Consider the following 14,524-nt stretch of genomic DNA (forward strand, 5'->3'; position numbering starts at 1 on the left):
TAAGTCCAAAAAAAATTTTTTTAAAACTTTTTTCAATTTTACCCCCGTGGGATATATATTCTACCCACACACATGTGGAACTCTCCTGGGGTACCCTCACATATATTATTCCCTCATTTAGTGGATATTTTCACAAAAAAGTGAAATTTTCAAAAATTCTGAAAATTGGCTAAAAACAACTAAATATGAAGGACTCATAGGGCGAATCGCTCTGGAACTGAAATCGGAACGCTCACTGACATTTCCCCTATCTGAAAGTCTGATAAACGCCGGAAAAATGACTACGTCCAAAAAAAAATTTTTTTAAACTTTTTTCAATTTTACCCCCATGGGATATATATTCTACCCACACACATTTGGAACTCTCCTGGGGTACCCTCGCACATATTATTCCCTCATTTATTGGATATTTTCACAAAAAAGTGAAATTTTCAAAAATTCAGAAAATTGGCTGAAAACGACTAAATATGAAGGACTCATTGGGTGAATCGCTCTGGAACTGAAATCGGAATGCTCACTGAAATTTACCCTATCTGAAAGTCTGACAAACGCTGAAAAAATGACTAAGTCTAAAAAAATTTTTTTTTAAACTTTTTTCAATTTAACCCCCGTGGGATATATATTCTACCCACACACATGTGGAACTCTCCTGGGGTACCCTCACACATATTATTCCCTCATTTAGTGGATATTTTCAGAAAAAAGTGAAATTTTCAAAAATTCTGCAAATTGGCTGAAAACAACTAAATATGAAGGATTCATCGGGGGAAACGCTCTGGAACTGAAATCGGAACGCTCACTGACATTTCCCCTATCTGAAAGTCTAATAAACGCCAGAAAAATGACTAAGTCCAAAAAAAATTTTTTTTCAACTTTTTTCAATTTTACCCCCATGGGATATATATTCGACCCACAAACATTTGGAACTCTCCTGGGGTACCCTCACACATATTATTCCCTCATTTAGTGGATATTTTCACAAAAGAGTGAAATTTTCAAAAATTCAGAAAATTGGCTGAAAACGACTAAATATGAAGGACTCATCGGGCGAATCGCTCTGGAACTGAAATCGGAATGCTCACTGAAATTTCCCCTATCTGAAAGTCTGACAAACACTGAAAAAATGACTAAGTCCAAAAAAAAATTTTTTTTAACTTTTTTCAATTTTACCCCCGTGGGATATATATTCTACCCACACACATGTGGAACTCTCCTGGGGTACCCTCACACATATTATTCCCTCATTTAGTGGATATTTTCACAAAAAAGTGAAATTTTCAAAAATTCAGAAAATTGGCTGAAAACAACTAAATATGAAGGATTCATCAGGGGAATCGCTCTGGAACTGAAATCAGAACGCTCACTGACATTTACCCTATCTGAAAGTCTGATAAATGCCAGAAAAATGACTAAGTCCAAAAAAAATTTTTTTTCAACTTTTTTCAATTTTACCCCCGTGGGATATATATTCTACCCACACACATTTGGAACTCTCCTGGGATACCCTCACACATATTATTCCCTCATTTAGTGGATATTTTCACAAAAGAGTGAAATTTTCAAAAATTCAGAAAATTGGCTGAAAACGACTAAATATGAAGGACTCATCGGGCGAATCGCTCTGGAACTGAAATCGGAACGCTCACTGACATTTCCCCTATCTGAAAGTCTGATAAACGCCGGAAAAATGACTAAGTCCAAAAAAAAAATTTTTTAAACTTTTTTCAATTTTACCCCCGTGGGATATATATTCTACCCACACTCATGTGGAACTCTCCTGGGGTACCCTCACACATATTATTCCCTCATTTAGTGGATATTTTCACAAAAAAGTGAAATTTTCAAAAATTCTGAAAATTGGCTGAAAACGACTAAATATGAAGGACTCATCGGGCGAATCGCTCTGGAACTGAAATCGGAACGCTCACTGACATTTCCCCTAGCTGAAAGTCTGATAAACGCCGGAAAAATGACTAAGTCCAAAAAAAAATTTTTTTCAACTTTTTTCAATTTTACCCCCGTGGGATATATATTCTACCCTCACACATGTGGAACTCTCCTGGGGTACCCTCACACATATTATTCCCTCATTTAGTGGATATTTTCACAAAAAAGTGAAATTTTCAAAAGTTCAGAAAATTGGCTGAAAACGACTAAATATGAAGGACTCATCGGGCGAATCGCTCTGGAACTGAAATCGGAACGCTCACTGACATTTCCCCTAGCTGAAAGTCTGATAAACGCCGGAAAAATGACTAAGTCCAAAAAAAAATTTTTTTCAACTTTTTTCAATTTTACCCCCGTGGGATATATATTCTACCCACACACATGTGGAACTCTCCTGGGGTACCCTCACACATATTATTCCCTCATTTAGTGGATATTTTCACAAAAAAGTGAAATTTTCAAAAATTCAGAAAATTGGCTGAAAACGACTAAATATGAAGGACTCATCGGGCTAATCGCTCTGGAACTGAAATCGGAACGCTCACTGACATTTCCCCTATCTGAAAGTCTGATAAACGGCGGAAAAATGACTAAGTCCAAAAAAAAATTTTTTTAAACATTTTTCAATTTTACCCCCGTGGGATATATATTCTGCCCACACACATGTGGAACTCTCCTGGGGTACCCTCACACATATTATTCCCTCATTTAGTGGATATTTTCACAAAAAAGTGAAATTTTCAAAAATTCTGAAAATTGGCTGAAAACGACTAAATATGAAGGACTCATCGGGCGAATCGCTCTGGAACTGAAATCGGAACGCTCACTGACATTTCCCCTAGCTGAAAGTCTGATAAACGCCAGAAAAATGACTAAGTCCAAAAAAAATTTTTTTTCAACTTTTTTCAATTTTACCCCCATGGGATATATATTCTACCCACACACATTTGGAACTCTCCTGGGGTACCCTCACACATATTATTCCCTCATTTAGTGGATATTTTCACAAAAAAGTGAAATTTTCAAAAATTCTGAAAATTGGCTGAAAACAACTAAATATGAAGGATTCATCGGGGGAATCGATCTGGAGCTGAAATCGGAACGCTCACTGACATTTCCCCTAGCTGAAAGTCTGATAAATGCCGGAAAAATGACTAAGTCCAAAAAAAAATTTTTTTAAACTTTTTTCAATTTTACCCCCGTGGGATATATATTCTACCCACACACATGTGGAACTCTCCTGGTGTACCCTCACACATATTATTCCCTCATTTAGTGGATATTTTCACAAAAAAGTGAAATTTTCAAAAATTCTGAAAATTGGCTGAAAACAACAAATATGAAGGATTCATCGTCGGAATCGCTCTGGAACTGAAATCAGAACGCTCACCGACATTTCCCCTATCTGAAAGTCTGATAAACGCCAGAAAAATGACTAAGTCCAAAAAAATTTTTTTTTAAACTTTTTTCAATTTAACCCCCGTGGGATAAATATTCTACCCACACACATTTGGAACTCTCCTGGGGTACCCTCACACATATTATTCCCTCATTTAGTGGATATTTTCACAAAAAAGTGAAATTTTCAAAAATTCTGAAAATTGGCTGAAAACTACTAAATATGAAGGACTCATCGGGCGAATCGCTCTGGAACTGAAATCGGAACGCTCACTGACATTTCCCCTAGCTGAAAGTCTAATAAACGCCAGAAACATGACTACGTCTAAAAATATTTTTTTTTAAACTTTTTTCAATTTAACCCCCGTGGGATATATATTCTACCCACACACATTTGTAACTCTCCTGGGGTACCCTCACACATATTATTCCCTCATTTAGTGGATATTTTCACAAAAAAGTGAAATTTTCAAAAGTTCAGAAAATTGGCTGAAAACGACTAAATATGAAGGACTCATCGGGCGAATCGCTCTGGAACTGAAATCGGAACGCTCACTGACATTTCCCCTAGCTGAAAGTCTGATAAACGCCAGAAACATGACTAAGTCTAAAAAAATTTTTTTTTAAACTTTTTTCAATTTAACCCCCGTGGGATATATATTCTACCCACACACATTTGGAACTCTCCTGGGGTACCCTCACACATATTATTCCCTCATTTAGTGGATATTTTCACAAAAAAGTGAAATTTTCAAAAATTCTGAAAATTGGCTGAAAACAAATAAATATGAAGGATTCATCGGGGGAATCGCTCTGGAGCTGAAATCGGAACGCTCACTGACATTTCCCCTATCTGAAAGTCTGATAAACGCCAGAAAAATGACTAAGTCCCTAAAAAAATTTTTTTCAACTTTTTTCAATTTTACCCCCGTGGGATATATATTCTACCCACACACATTTGGAACTATCCTGGGGTACCCTCACAAATATTATTCCCTCATTTAGTGGATATTTTCACAAAAAAGTGATATTTTCAAAAATTCAGAAAATTGGCTGAAAACGACTAAATATAAAGGACTCAACGGGCGAATCGCTCTGGAACTGAAATCGGAATGCTCACTGACATTTCCCCTATCTGAAAGTCTGATAAACGCCAGAAAAATGACTAAGTCCCTAAAAAATTTTTTTTCAACTTTTTTCAATTTTACCCCCGTGGGATATATATTCTACCCACACACATTTGGAACTCTCCTGGGGTACCCTCACACATATTATTCCCTCATTTAGTGGATATTTTCACAAAAAAGTGAAATTTTCAAAAATTCAGGAAATTGGCTGAAAACGACTAAATATGAAGGACTCAACGGGCGAATCGCTCTGGAACTGAAATCGGAATGCTCACTGACATTTCCCCTATCTGAAAGTCTGACAAACGCTGAAAAAATGACTAAGTCCAAAAAAGAATTCTTTTCAACTTTTTTCAATTTTACCCCCATGGGATATATATTCTACCCACACACATTTGGAACTCTCCTGGGGTACCCTCACACATATTATTCCCTCATTTAGTGGATATTTTCACAAAAAAGTGAAATTTTCAAAAATTCTGAAAATTGGCTGAAAACAACAAATATGAAGGATTCATCAGGGGAATCGCTCTGGAACTGAAATCAGAACGCTCACTGACATTTCCCCTATCTGAAAGCCTGATAAACGCCAGAAAAATGACTAAGTCCAAAAAAAATTTTTTTTCAACTTTTTTCAATTTTACCCCCGTGGGATATATATTCTACCCACACACATTTGGAACTCTCCTGGGGTACCCTCACACATATTATTCCCTCATTTAGTGGATATTTTCACAAAAAAGTGAAATTTTCAAAAATTCAGAAAATTGGCTGAAAATGACTAAATATGAAGGACTCATCGGGCGAATCGCTCTGGAACTGAAATCGGAACGCTCACTGACATTTCCCCTAGCTGAAAGTCTGATAAACGCCGAAAAAATGACTAAGTCCAAAAAAAAATTTTTTTTAAACTTTTTTCAATTTTACCCCCGTGGGATATATATTCTACCCACACACATGTGGAACTCTCCTGGGGTACCCTTACACATATTATTCCCTCATTTAGTGGATATTTTCACAAAAAAGTGAAATTTTCAAAAATTCAGAAAATTGGCTGAAAACAACAAATATGAAGGATTCATCAGGGGAATCGCTCTGGAACTGAAATCAGAACGCTCACTGACATTTCCCCTATCTGAAAGCCTGATAAACGCTAGAAAAATGACTAAGTCCAAAAAAAATTTTTTTTCAACTTTTTTCAATTTTACCCCCGTGGGATATATATTCTACCCACACACATTTGGAACTCTCCTGGGGTACCCTCACACATATTATTCCCTCATTTAGTGGATATTTTCACAAAAAAGTGAAATTTTCAAAAATTCTGAAAATTGGCTGAAAACGACTAAATATGAAGGACTCATCGGGCGAATCGCTCTGGAACTGAAATCGGAACGCTCACTGACATTTCCCGTAGCTGAAAGTCTGATAAACGCCAGAAAAATGACTAAGTCTAAAAAAAATTTTTTTTAAACTTTTTTCAATTTAACCCCCATGGGATATATATTCTACCCACACACATTTGGAACTCTCCTGGGGTACCCTCACACATATTATTCCCTCATTTAGTGGATATTTTCACAAAAAAGTGAAATTTTCAAAAATTCTGAAAATTGGCTGAAAACAACAAATATGAAGGATTCATCGGGGGAATCGCTCTGGAACTGAAATCAGAACGCTCACTGACATTTCCCCTATCTGAAAGTCTGATAAACGCCAGAAAAATTACTAAGTCCAAAAAAAATTTTTTTTCAACTTTTTTCAATTTTACCCCCGTGGGATATATATTCTACCCACACACATTTGGAACTCTCCTGGGGTACCCTCACACATATTATTCCCTCATTTAGTGGATATTTTCACAAAAAAGTGAAATTTTCAAAAATTCAGAAAATTGGCTGAAAATGACTAAATATGAAGGACTCATCGGGCGAATCGCTCTGGAACTGAAATCGGAACGCTCACTGACATTTCCCCTATCTGAAAGTCTGATAAACGCCAGAAAAATGACTAAGTCCAAAATATTTTTTTTTTAAACTTTTTTCAATTTTACCCCTGTGGGATATATATTCTACCCACACACATTTGGAACTTTCCTGGGGTACCCTCACGCATATTATTCCCTCATTTAGTGGATATTTTCACAAAAGAGTGAAATTTTCAAAAATTCAGAAAATTGGCTGAAAACGACTAAATATGAAGGACTCATCGGGCGAATCGCTCTGGAACTGAAATCGGAATGCTCACTGAAATTTCCCCTATCTGAAAGTCTGACAAACACTGAAAAAATGACTAAGTCCAAAAAAAATTTTTTTCAACTTTTTTCAATTTTACCCCGTGGGATATATATTCTACCCACACATATTTGGAACTCTCCTGGGGTACCCTCACACATATTATTCCCTCATTTAGTGGATATTTTCACAAAAAAGTGAAATTTTCAAAAATTCAGAAAATTGCCTGAAAACGACTAAATATGAAGTACTCATCAGGCGAATCGCTCTGGAACTGAAATCGGAACGCTCACTAAAATTTCCCCTAGCTGAAAGTCTGATAAACGCCGGAAAAATGACTAAGTCTAAAAAAAATTTTTTTTAAACTTTTTTCAATTTAACCCCCGTGGGAGATATATTCCACCCACACACATTTGGAACTTTCCTGGGGTACCCTCACGCATATTATTCCCTCATTTAGTGGATATTTTCACAAAAAAGTGAAATTTTCAAAAATTCAGAAAATTGGCTGAAAACAACTAAATATGAAGGATTCATCGGGCGAATCGCTCTGGAACTGAAATCGGAACGCTCACTGACATTTCCCCTATCTGAAAGTCTGATAAACGTCAGAAAAATGACTGAGTCCAAAAAAAAATTTTTTTAAACATTTTTCAATTTTACCCCCATGGGATATATATTCTACCCACACACATTTGGAACTCTCCTGGGGTACCCTCGCACATATTATTCCCTCATTTAGTGGATATTTTCACAAAAGAGTGAAATTTTCAAAAATTCAGAAAATTGGCTGAAAACGACTAAATATGAAGGACTCATCGGGCGAATCACTCTGGAACTGAAATCGGAACGCTCACTGACATTTCCCCTAGCTGAAAGTCTGATAAACGCCGGAAAAATGACTAAGTCTAAAAAAAATTTTTTTTAAACTTTTTTCAATTTAACCCCCGTGGGATATATATTCCACCCACACACATTTGGAACTTTCCTGGGGTACCCTCACGCATATTATTCCCTCATTTAGTGGATATTTTCACAAAAAAGTGAAATTTTCAAAAATTCAGAAAATTGGCTGAAAACAACTAAATATGAAGGATTCATCGGGGGAATTGCTCTGGAACTGAAATCGGAACGCTCACTGACATTTCCCCTATCTGAAAGTCTGAGAAACGGCGAAAAAATGACTAAGTCTAAAAAAATTTTTTTTTAAACTTTTTTCAATTTAACCCCCGTGGGATATATATTCTACCCACACACATTTGGAACTCTCCTGGGGTACCGTCACACATATTATTTCCTCATTTAGTGGATATTTTCACAAAAAAGTGAAATTTTCAAAAATTCGGAAAATTGGCTGAAAACGACTAAATATGAAGGACTCATCGGGCGAATCGCTCTGGAACTGAAATCGGAACGCTCACTGACATTTCCCCTAGCTGAAAGTCTGATAAACGCCAGAAACATGACTAAGTCTAAAAAAATTTTTTTTTAAACTTTTTTCAATTTAACCCCCGTGGGATATATATTCTACCCACACACATTTGGAACTCTCCTGGGGTACCCTCACACATATTATTCCCTCATTTAGTGGATATTTTCACAAAAAAGTGAAATTTTCAAAAATTCTGAAAATTGGCTGAAAACAAATAAATATGAAGGATTCATCGGGGGAATCGCTCTGGAGCTGAAATCGGAACGCTCACTGACATTTCCCCTATCTGAAAGTCTGATAAACGCCAGAAAAATGACTAAGTCCCTAAAAAAATTTTTTTCAACTTTTTTCAATTTTACCCCCGTGGGATATATATTCTACCCACACACATTTGGAACTATCCTGGGGTACCCTCACAAATATTATTCCCTCATTTAGTGGATATTTTCACAAAAAAGTGATATTTTCAAAAATTCAGAAAATTGGCTGAAAACGACTAAATATAAAGGACTCAACGGGCGAATCGCTCTGGAACTGAAATCGGAATGCTCACTGACATTTCCCCTATCTGAAAGTCTGATAAACGCCAGAAAAATGACTAAGTCCCTAAAAAATTTTTTTTCAACTTTTTTCAATTTTACCCCCGTGGGATATATATTCTACCCACACACATTTGGAACTCTCCTGGGGTACCCTCACACATATTATTCCCTCATTTAGTGGATATTTTCACAAAAAAGTGAAATTTTCAAAAATTCAGGAAATTGGCTGAAAACGACTAAATATGAAGGACTCAACGGGCGAATCGCTCTGGAACTGAAATCGGAATGCTCACTGACATTTCCCCTATCTGAAAGTCTGACAAACGCTGAAAAAATGACTAAGTCCAAAAAAGAATTCTTTTCAACTTTTTTCAATTTTACCCCCATGGGATATATATTCTACCCACACACATTTGGAACTCTCCTGGGGTACCCTCACACATATTATTCCCTCATTTAGTGGATATTTTCACAAAAAAGTGAAATTTTCAAAAATTCTGAAAATTGGCTGAAAACAACAAATATGAAGGATTCATCAGGGGAATCGCTCTGGAACTGAAATCAGAACGCTCACTGACATTTCCCCTATCTGAAAGCCTGATAAACGCCAGAAAAATGACTAAGTCCAAAAAAAATTTTTTTTCAACTTTTTTCAATTTTACCCCCGTGGGATATATATTCTACCCACACACATTTGGAACTCTCCTGGGGTACCCTCACACATATTATTCCCTCATTTAGTGGATATTTTCACAAAAAAGTGAAATTTTCAAAAATTCAGAAAACTGGCTGAAAATGACTAAATATGAAGGACTCATCGGGCGAATCGCTCTGGAACTGAAATCGGAACGCTCACTGACATTTCCCCTAGCTGAAAGTCTGATAAACGCCGAAAAAATGACTAAGTCCAAAAAAAAATTTTTTTTAAACTTTTTTCAATTTTACCCCCGTGGGATATATATTCTACCCACACACATGTGGAACTCTCCTGGGGTACCCTTACACATATTATTCCCTCATTTAGTGGATATTTTCACAAAAAAGTGAAATTTTCAAAAATTCTGAAAATTGGCTGAAAACAACAAATATGAAGGATTCATCAGGGGAATCGCTCTGGAACTGAAATCAGAACGCTCACTGACATTTCCCCTATCTGAAAGCCTGATAAACGCTAGAAAAATGACTAAGTCCAAAAAAAATTTTTTTTCAACTTTTTTCAATTTTACCCCCGTGGGATATATATTCTACCCACACACATTTGGAACTCTCCTGGGGTACCCTCACACATATTATTCCCTCATTTAGTGGATATTTTCACAAAAAAGTGAAATTTTCAAAAATTCTGAAAATTGGCTGAAAACGACTAAATATGAAGGACTCATCGGGCGAATCGCTCTGGAACTGAAATCGGAACGCTCACTGACATTTCCCGTAGCTGAAAGTCTGATAAACGCCAGAAAAATGACTAAGTCTAAAAAAAATTTTTTTTAAACTTTTTTCAATTTAACCCCCATGGGATATATATTCTACCCACACACATTTGGAACTCTCCTGGGGTACCCTCACACATATTATTCCCTCATTTAGTGGATATTTTCACAAAAAAGTGAAATTTTCAAAAATTCTGAAAATTGGCTGAAAACAACAAATATGAAGGATTCATCGGGGGAATCGCTCTGGAACTGAAATCAGAACGCTCACTGACATTTCCCCTATCTGAAAGTCTGATAAACGCCAGAAAAATTACTAAGTCCAAAAAAAATTTTTTTTCATCTTTTTTCAATTTTACCCCCGTGGGATATATATTCTACCCACACACATTTGGAACTCTCCTGGGGTACCCTCACACATATTATTCCCTCATTTAGTGGATATTTTCACAAAAAAGTGAAATTTTCAAAAATTCAGAAAATTGGCTGAAAATGACTAAATATGAAGGACTCATCGGGCGAATCGCTCTGGAACTGAAATCGGAACGCTCACTGACATTTCCCCTATCTGAAAGTCTGATAAACGCCAGAAAAATGACTAAGTCCAAAATAATTTTTTTTTAAACTTTTTTCAATTTTACCCCTGTGGGATATATATTCTACCCACACACATTTGGAACTTTCCTGGGGTACCCTCACGCATATTATTCCCTCATTTAGTGGATATTTTCACAAAAGAGTGAAATTTTCAAAAATTCAGAAAATTGGCTGAAAACGACTAAATATGAAGGACTCATCGGGCGAATCGCTCTGGAACTGAAATCGGAATGCTCACTGAAATTTCCCCTATCTGAAAGTCTGACAAACACTGAAAAAATGACTAAGTCCCAAAAAAATTTTTTTCAACTTTTTTCAATTTTACCCCGTGGGATATATATTCTACCCACACATATTTGGAACTCTCCTGGGGTACCCTCACACATATTATTCCCTCATTTAGTGGATATTTTCACAAAAAAGTGAAATTTTCAAAAATTCAGAAAATTGGCTGAAAACGACTAAATATGAAGTACTCATCAGGCGAATCGCTCTGGAACTGAAATCGGAACGCTCACTAAAATTTCCCCTAGCTGAAAGTCTGATAAACGCCGGAAAAATGACTAAGTCTAAAAAAAATTTTTTTTAAACTTTTTTCAATTTAACCCCCGTGGGAGATATATTCCACCCACACACATTTGGAACTTTCCTGGGGTACCCTCACGCATATTATTCCCTCATTTAGTGGATATTTTCACAAAAAAGTGAAATTTTCAAAAATTCAGAAAATTGGCTGAAAACAACTAAATATGAAGGATTCATCGGGCGAATCGCTCTGGAACTGAAATCGGAACGCTCACTGACATTTCCCCTATCTGAAAGTCTGATAAACGTCAGAAAAATGACTGAGTCCAAAAAAAAATTTTTTTAAACATTTTTCAATTTTACCCCCATGGGATATATATTCTACCCACACACATTTGGAACTCTCCTGGGGTACCCTCGCACATATTATTCCCTCATTTAGTGGATATTTTCACAAAAGAGTGAAATTTTCAAAAATTCAGAAAATTGGCTGAAAACGACTAAATATGAAGGACTCATCGGGCGAATCACTCTGGAACTGAAATCGGAACGCTCACTGACATTTCCCCTAGCTGAAAGTCTGATAAACGCCGGAAAAATGACTAAGTCTAAAAAAAATTTTTTTTAAACTTTTTTCAATTTAACCCCCGTGGGATATATATTCCACCCACACACATTTGGAACTTTCCTGGGGTACCCTCACGCATATTATTCCCTCATTTAGTGGATATTTTCACAAAAAAGTGAAATTTTCAAAAATTCAGAAAATTGGCTGAAAACAACTAAATATGAAGGATTCATCGGGGGAATTGCTCTGGAACTGAAATCGGAACGCTCACTGACATTTCCCCTATCTGAAAGTCTGAGAAACGGCGAAAAAATGACTAAGTCTAAAAAAATTTTTTTTTAAACTTTTTTCAATTTAACCCCCGTGGGATATATATTCTACCCACACACATTTGGAACTCTCCTGGGGTACCGTCACACATATTATTTCCTCATTTAGTGGATATTTTCACAAAAAAGTGAAATTTTCAAAAATTCGGAAAATTGGCTGAAAACGACTAAATATGAAGGACTCATCGGGTGAATTGCTCTGGAACTGAAATCGGAACGCTCACTGACATTTCCCCTATCTGAAAGTCTGACAAACGCTGAAAAAATGACTAAGTCCAAAAAAGAATTCTTTTCAACTTTTTTCAATTTTACCCCCGTGGGATATATATTCTACCCACACACATTTGGAACTTTCCTGGGGTACCCTCACGCATATTATTCCCTCATTTAGTGGATATTTTCACAAAAAAGTGAAATTTTCAAAAATTCAGAAAATTGGCTGAAAACGACTAAATATGAAGGACTCATCGGGCGAATTGCTCTGGAACTGAAATCGGAATGCTCACTAAAATTTCCCCCTATCTGAAAGTCTGACACATGCTGAAAAAATGACTAAGTCCAAAAAAAATTTTTTTTCAACTTTTTTCAATTTTACCCCCATGGGATATATATTCTACCCACACACATTTGGAACTCTCCTGGGGTACCCTCACATATATTATTCCCTCATTTAGTGGATATTTTCACAAAAAAATCAAATTTTCGAAAATTGGCTGAAAACAACTAAATATGAAGGATTCATCGGGCGAATCGCTCTTGAACTGAAATCGGAACGCTCACTGACATTTCCCCTATCTGAAAGTCTGATAAACGTCAGAAAAATGACTAAGGCCAAAAAAGAATTCTTTTCAACTTTTTTCAATTTTACCCCCATGGGATATATATTCTACCCACACACATTTGGAACTCTCCTGGGGTACCCTCACATATATTATTCCCTCATTTAGTGGATATTTTCACAAAAAAATCAAATTTTCGAAAATTGGCTGAAAACAACTAAATATGAAGGATTCATCGGGCGAATCGCTCTTGAACTGAAATCGGAACGCTCACTGACATTTCCCCTATCTGAAAGTCTGATAAACGCCAGAAAAATGACTAAGTCCAAAAAAAATTTTTTTTAAACTTTTTTCAATTTTACCCCCGTGGGATATATATTCTACCCACACACATGTGGAACTCTTCTGGGGTACCCTCACACATATTATTCCCTCATTTAGTGGATATTTTCACAAAAAAGTGAAATTTTCAAAAATTCAGAAAATTGGCTGAAAACGACTAAATATGAAGGACTCATCGGGCGAATCGCTCTGGAACTGAAATCGGAACGCTCACTAAAATTTCCCCCTATCTGAAAGTCTGACATATGCTGAAAAAATGACTAAGTCCAAAAAAAAATTTTTTTCAACTTTTTTCAATTTTACCCCCATGGGATATATATTCTACCCACACACATTTGGAACTCTCCTGGGGTACCCTCACATATATTATTCCCTCATTTAGTGGATATTTTCACAAAAAAGTGAAATTTTCAAAAATTCTGAAAATTGGCTGAAAACAACTAAATATGAAGGACTCATAGGGCGAATCGCTCTGGAACTGAAATCGGAACGCTCACTGACATTTCCCCTATCTGAAAGTCTGATAAACGCCGGAAAAATGACAACGTCCAAAAAAAAATTTTTTTAAACTTTTTTCAATTTTACCCCCATGGGATATATATTTTACCCACACACATTTGGAACTCTCCTGGGGTACCCTCGCACATATTATTCCCTCATTTATTGGATATTTTCACAAAAAAGTGAAATTTTCAAAAATTCAGAAAATTGACTGAAAACGACTAAATATGAAGAACTCAACTGGCGAATCGTTCTGGAACTGAAATCGGAATGCTCACTGACATTTCCCCTATCTGAAAGTCTGATAAACGCCAGAAAAATGACTAAGTCTAAAAAAATTTTTTTTTAAACATTTTTCAATTTAACCCCCGTGGGATATATATTCTACCCACACACATGTGGAACTCTCCTGGGGTACCCTCACACATATTATTCCCTCATTTAGTGGATATTTTCACAAAAAAGTGAAATTTTCAAAAATTCAGAAAATTGGCTGAAAACAACTAAATATGAAGGATTCATCGGGGGAAACGCTCTGGAACTGAAATCGGAACGCTCACTGACATTTCCCCTATCTGAAAGTCTAATAAACGCCAGAAAAATGACTAAGTCCAAAAAAAATTTTTTTTCAACTTTTTTCAATTTTACCCCCATGGGATATATATACTACCCACACACATTTGGAACTCTCCTGGGGTACCCTCACACATATTATTCCCTCATTTAGTGGATATTTTCACAAAAGAGTGAAATTTTCAAAAATTCAGAAAATT

The sequence above is a fragment of the Phyllobates terribilis genome, unplaced genomic scaffold (genome assembly GCF_046119375.1).
Source record: "Phyllobates terribilis strain yellow unplaced genomic scaffold, ASM4611937v1 Scaffold_8__6_contigs__length_399053987, whole genome shotgun sequence".
NCBI classification, from domain to species: Eukaryota; Metazoa; Chordata; class Amphibia; order Anura; family Dendrobatidae; genus Phyllobates; species Phyllobates terribilis.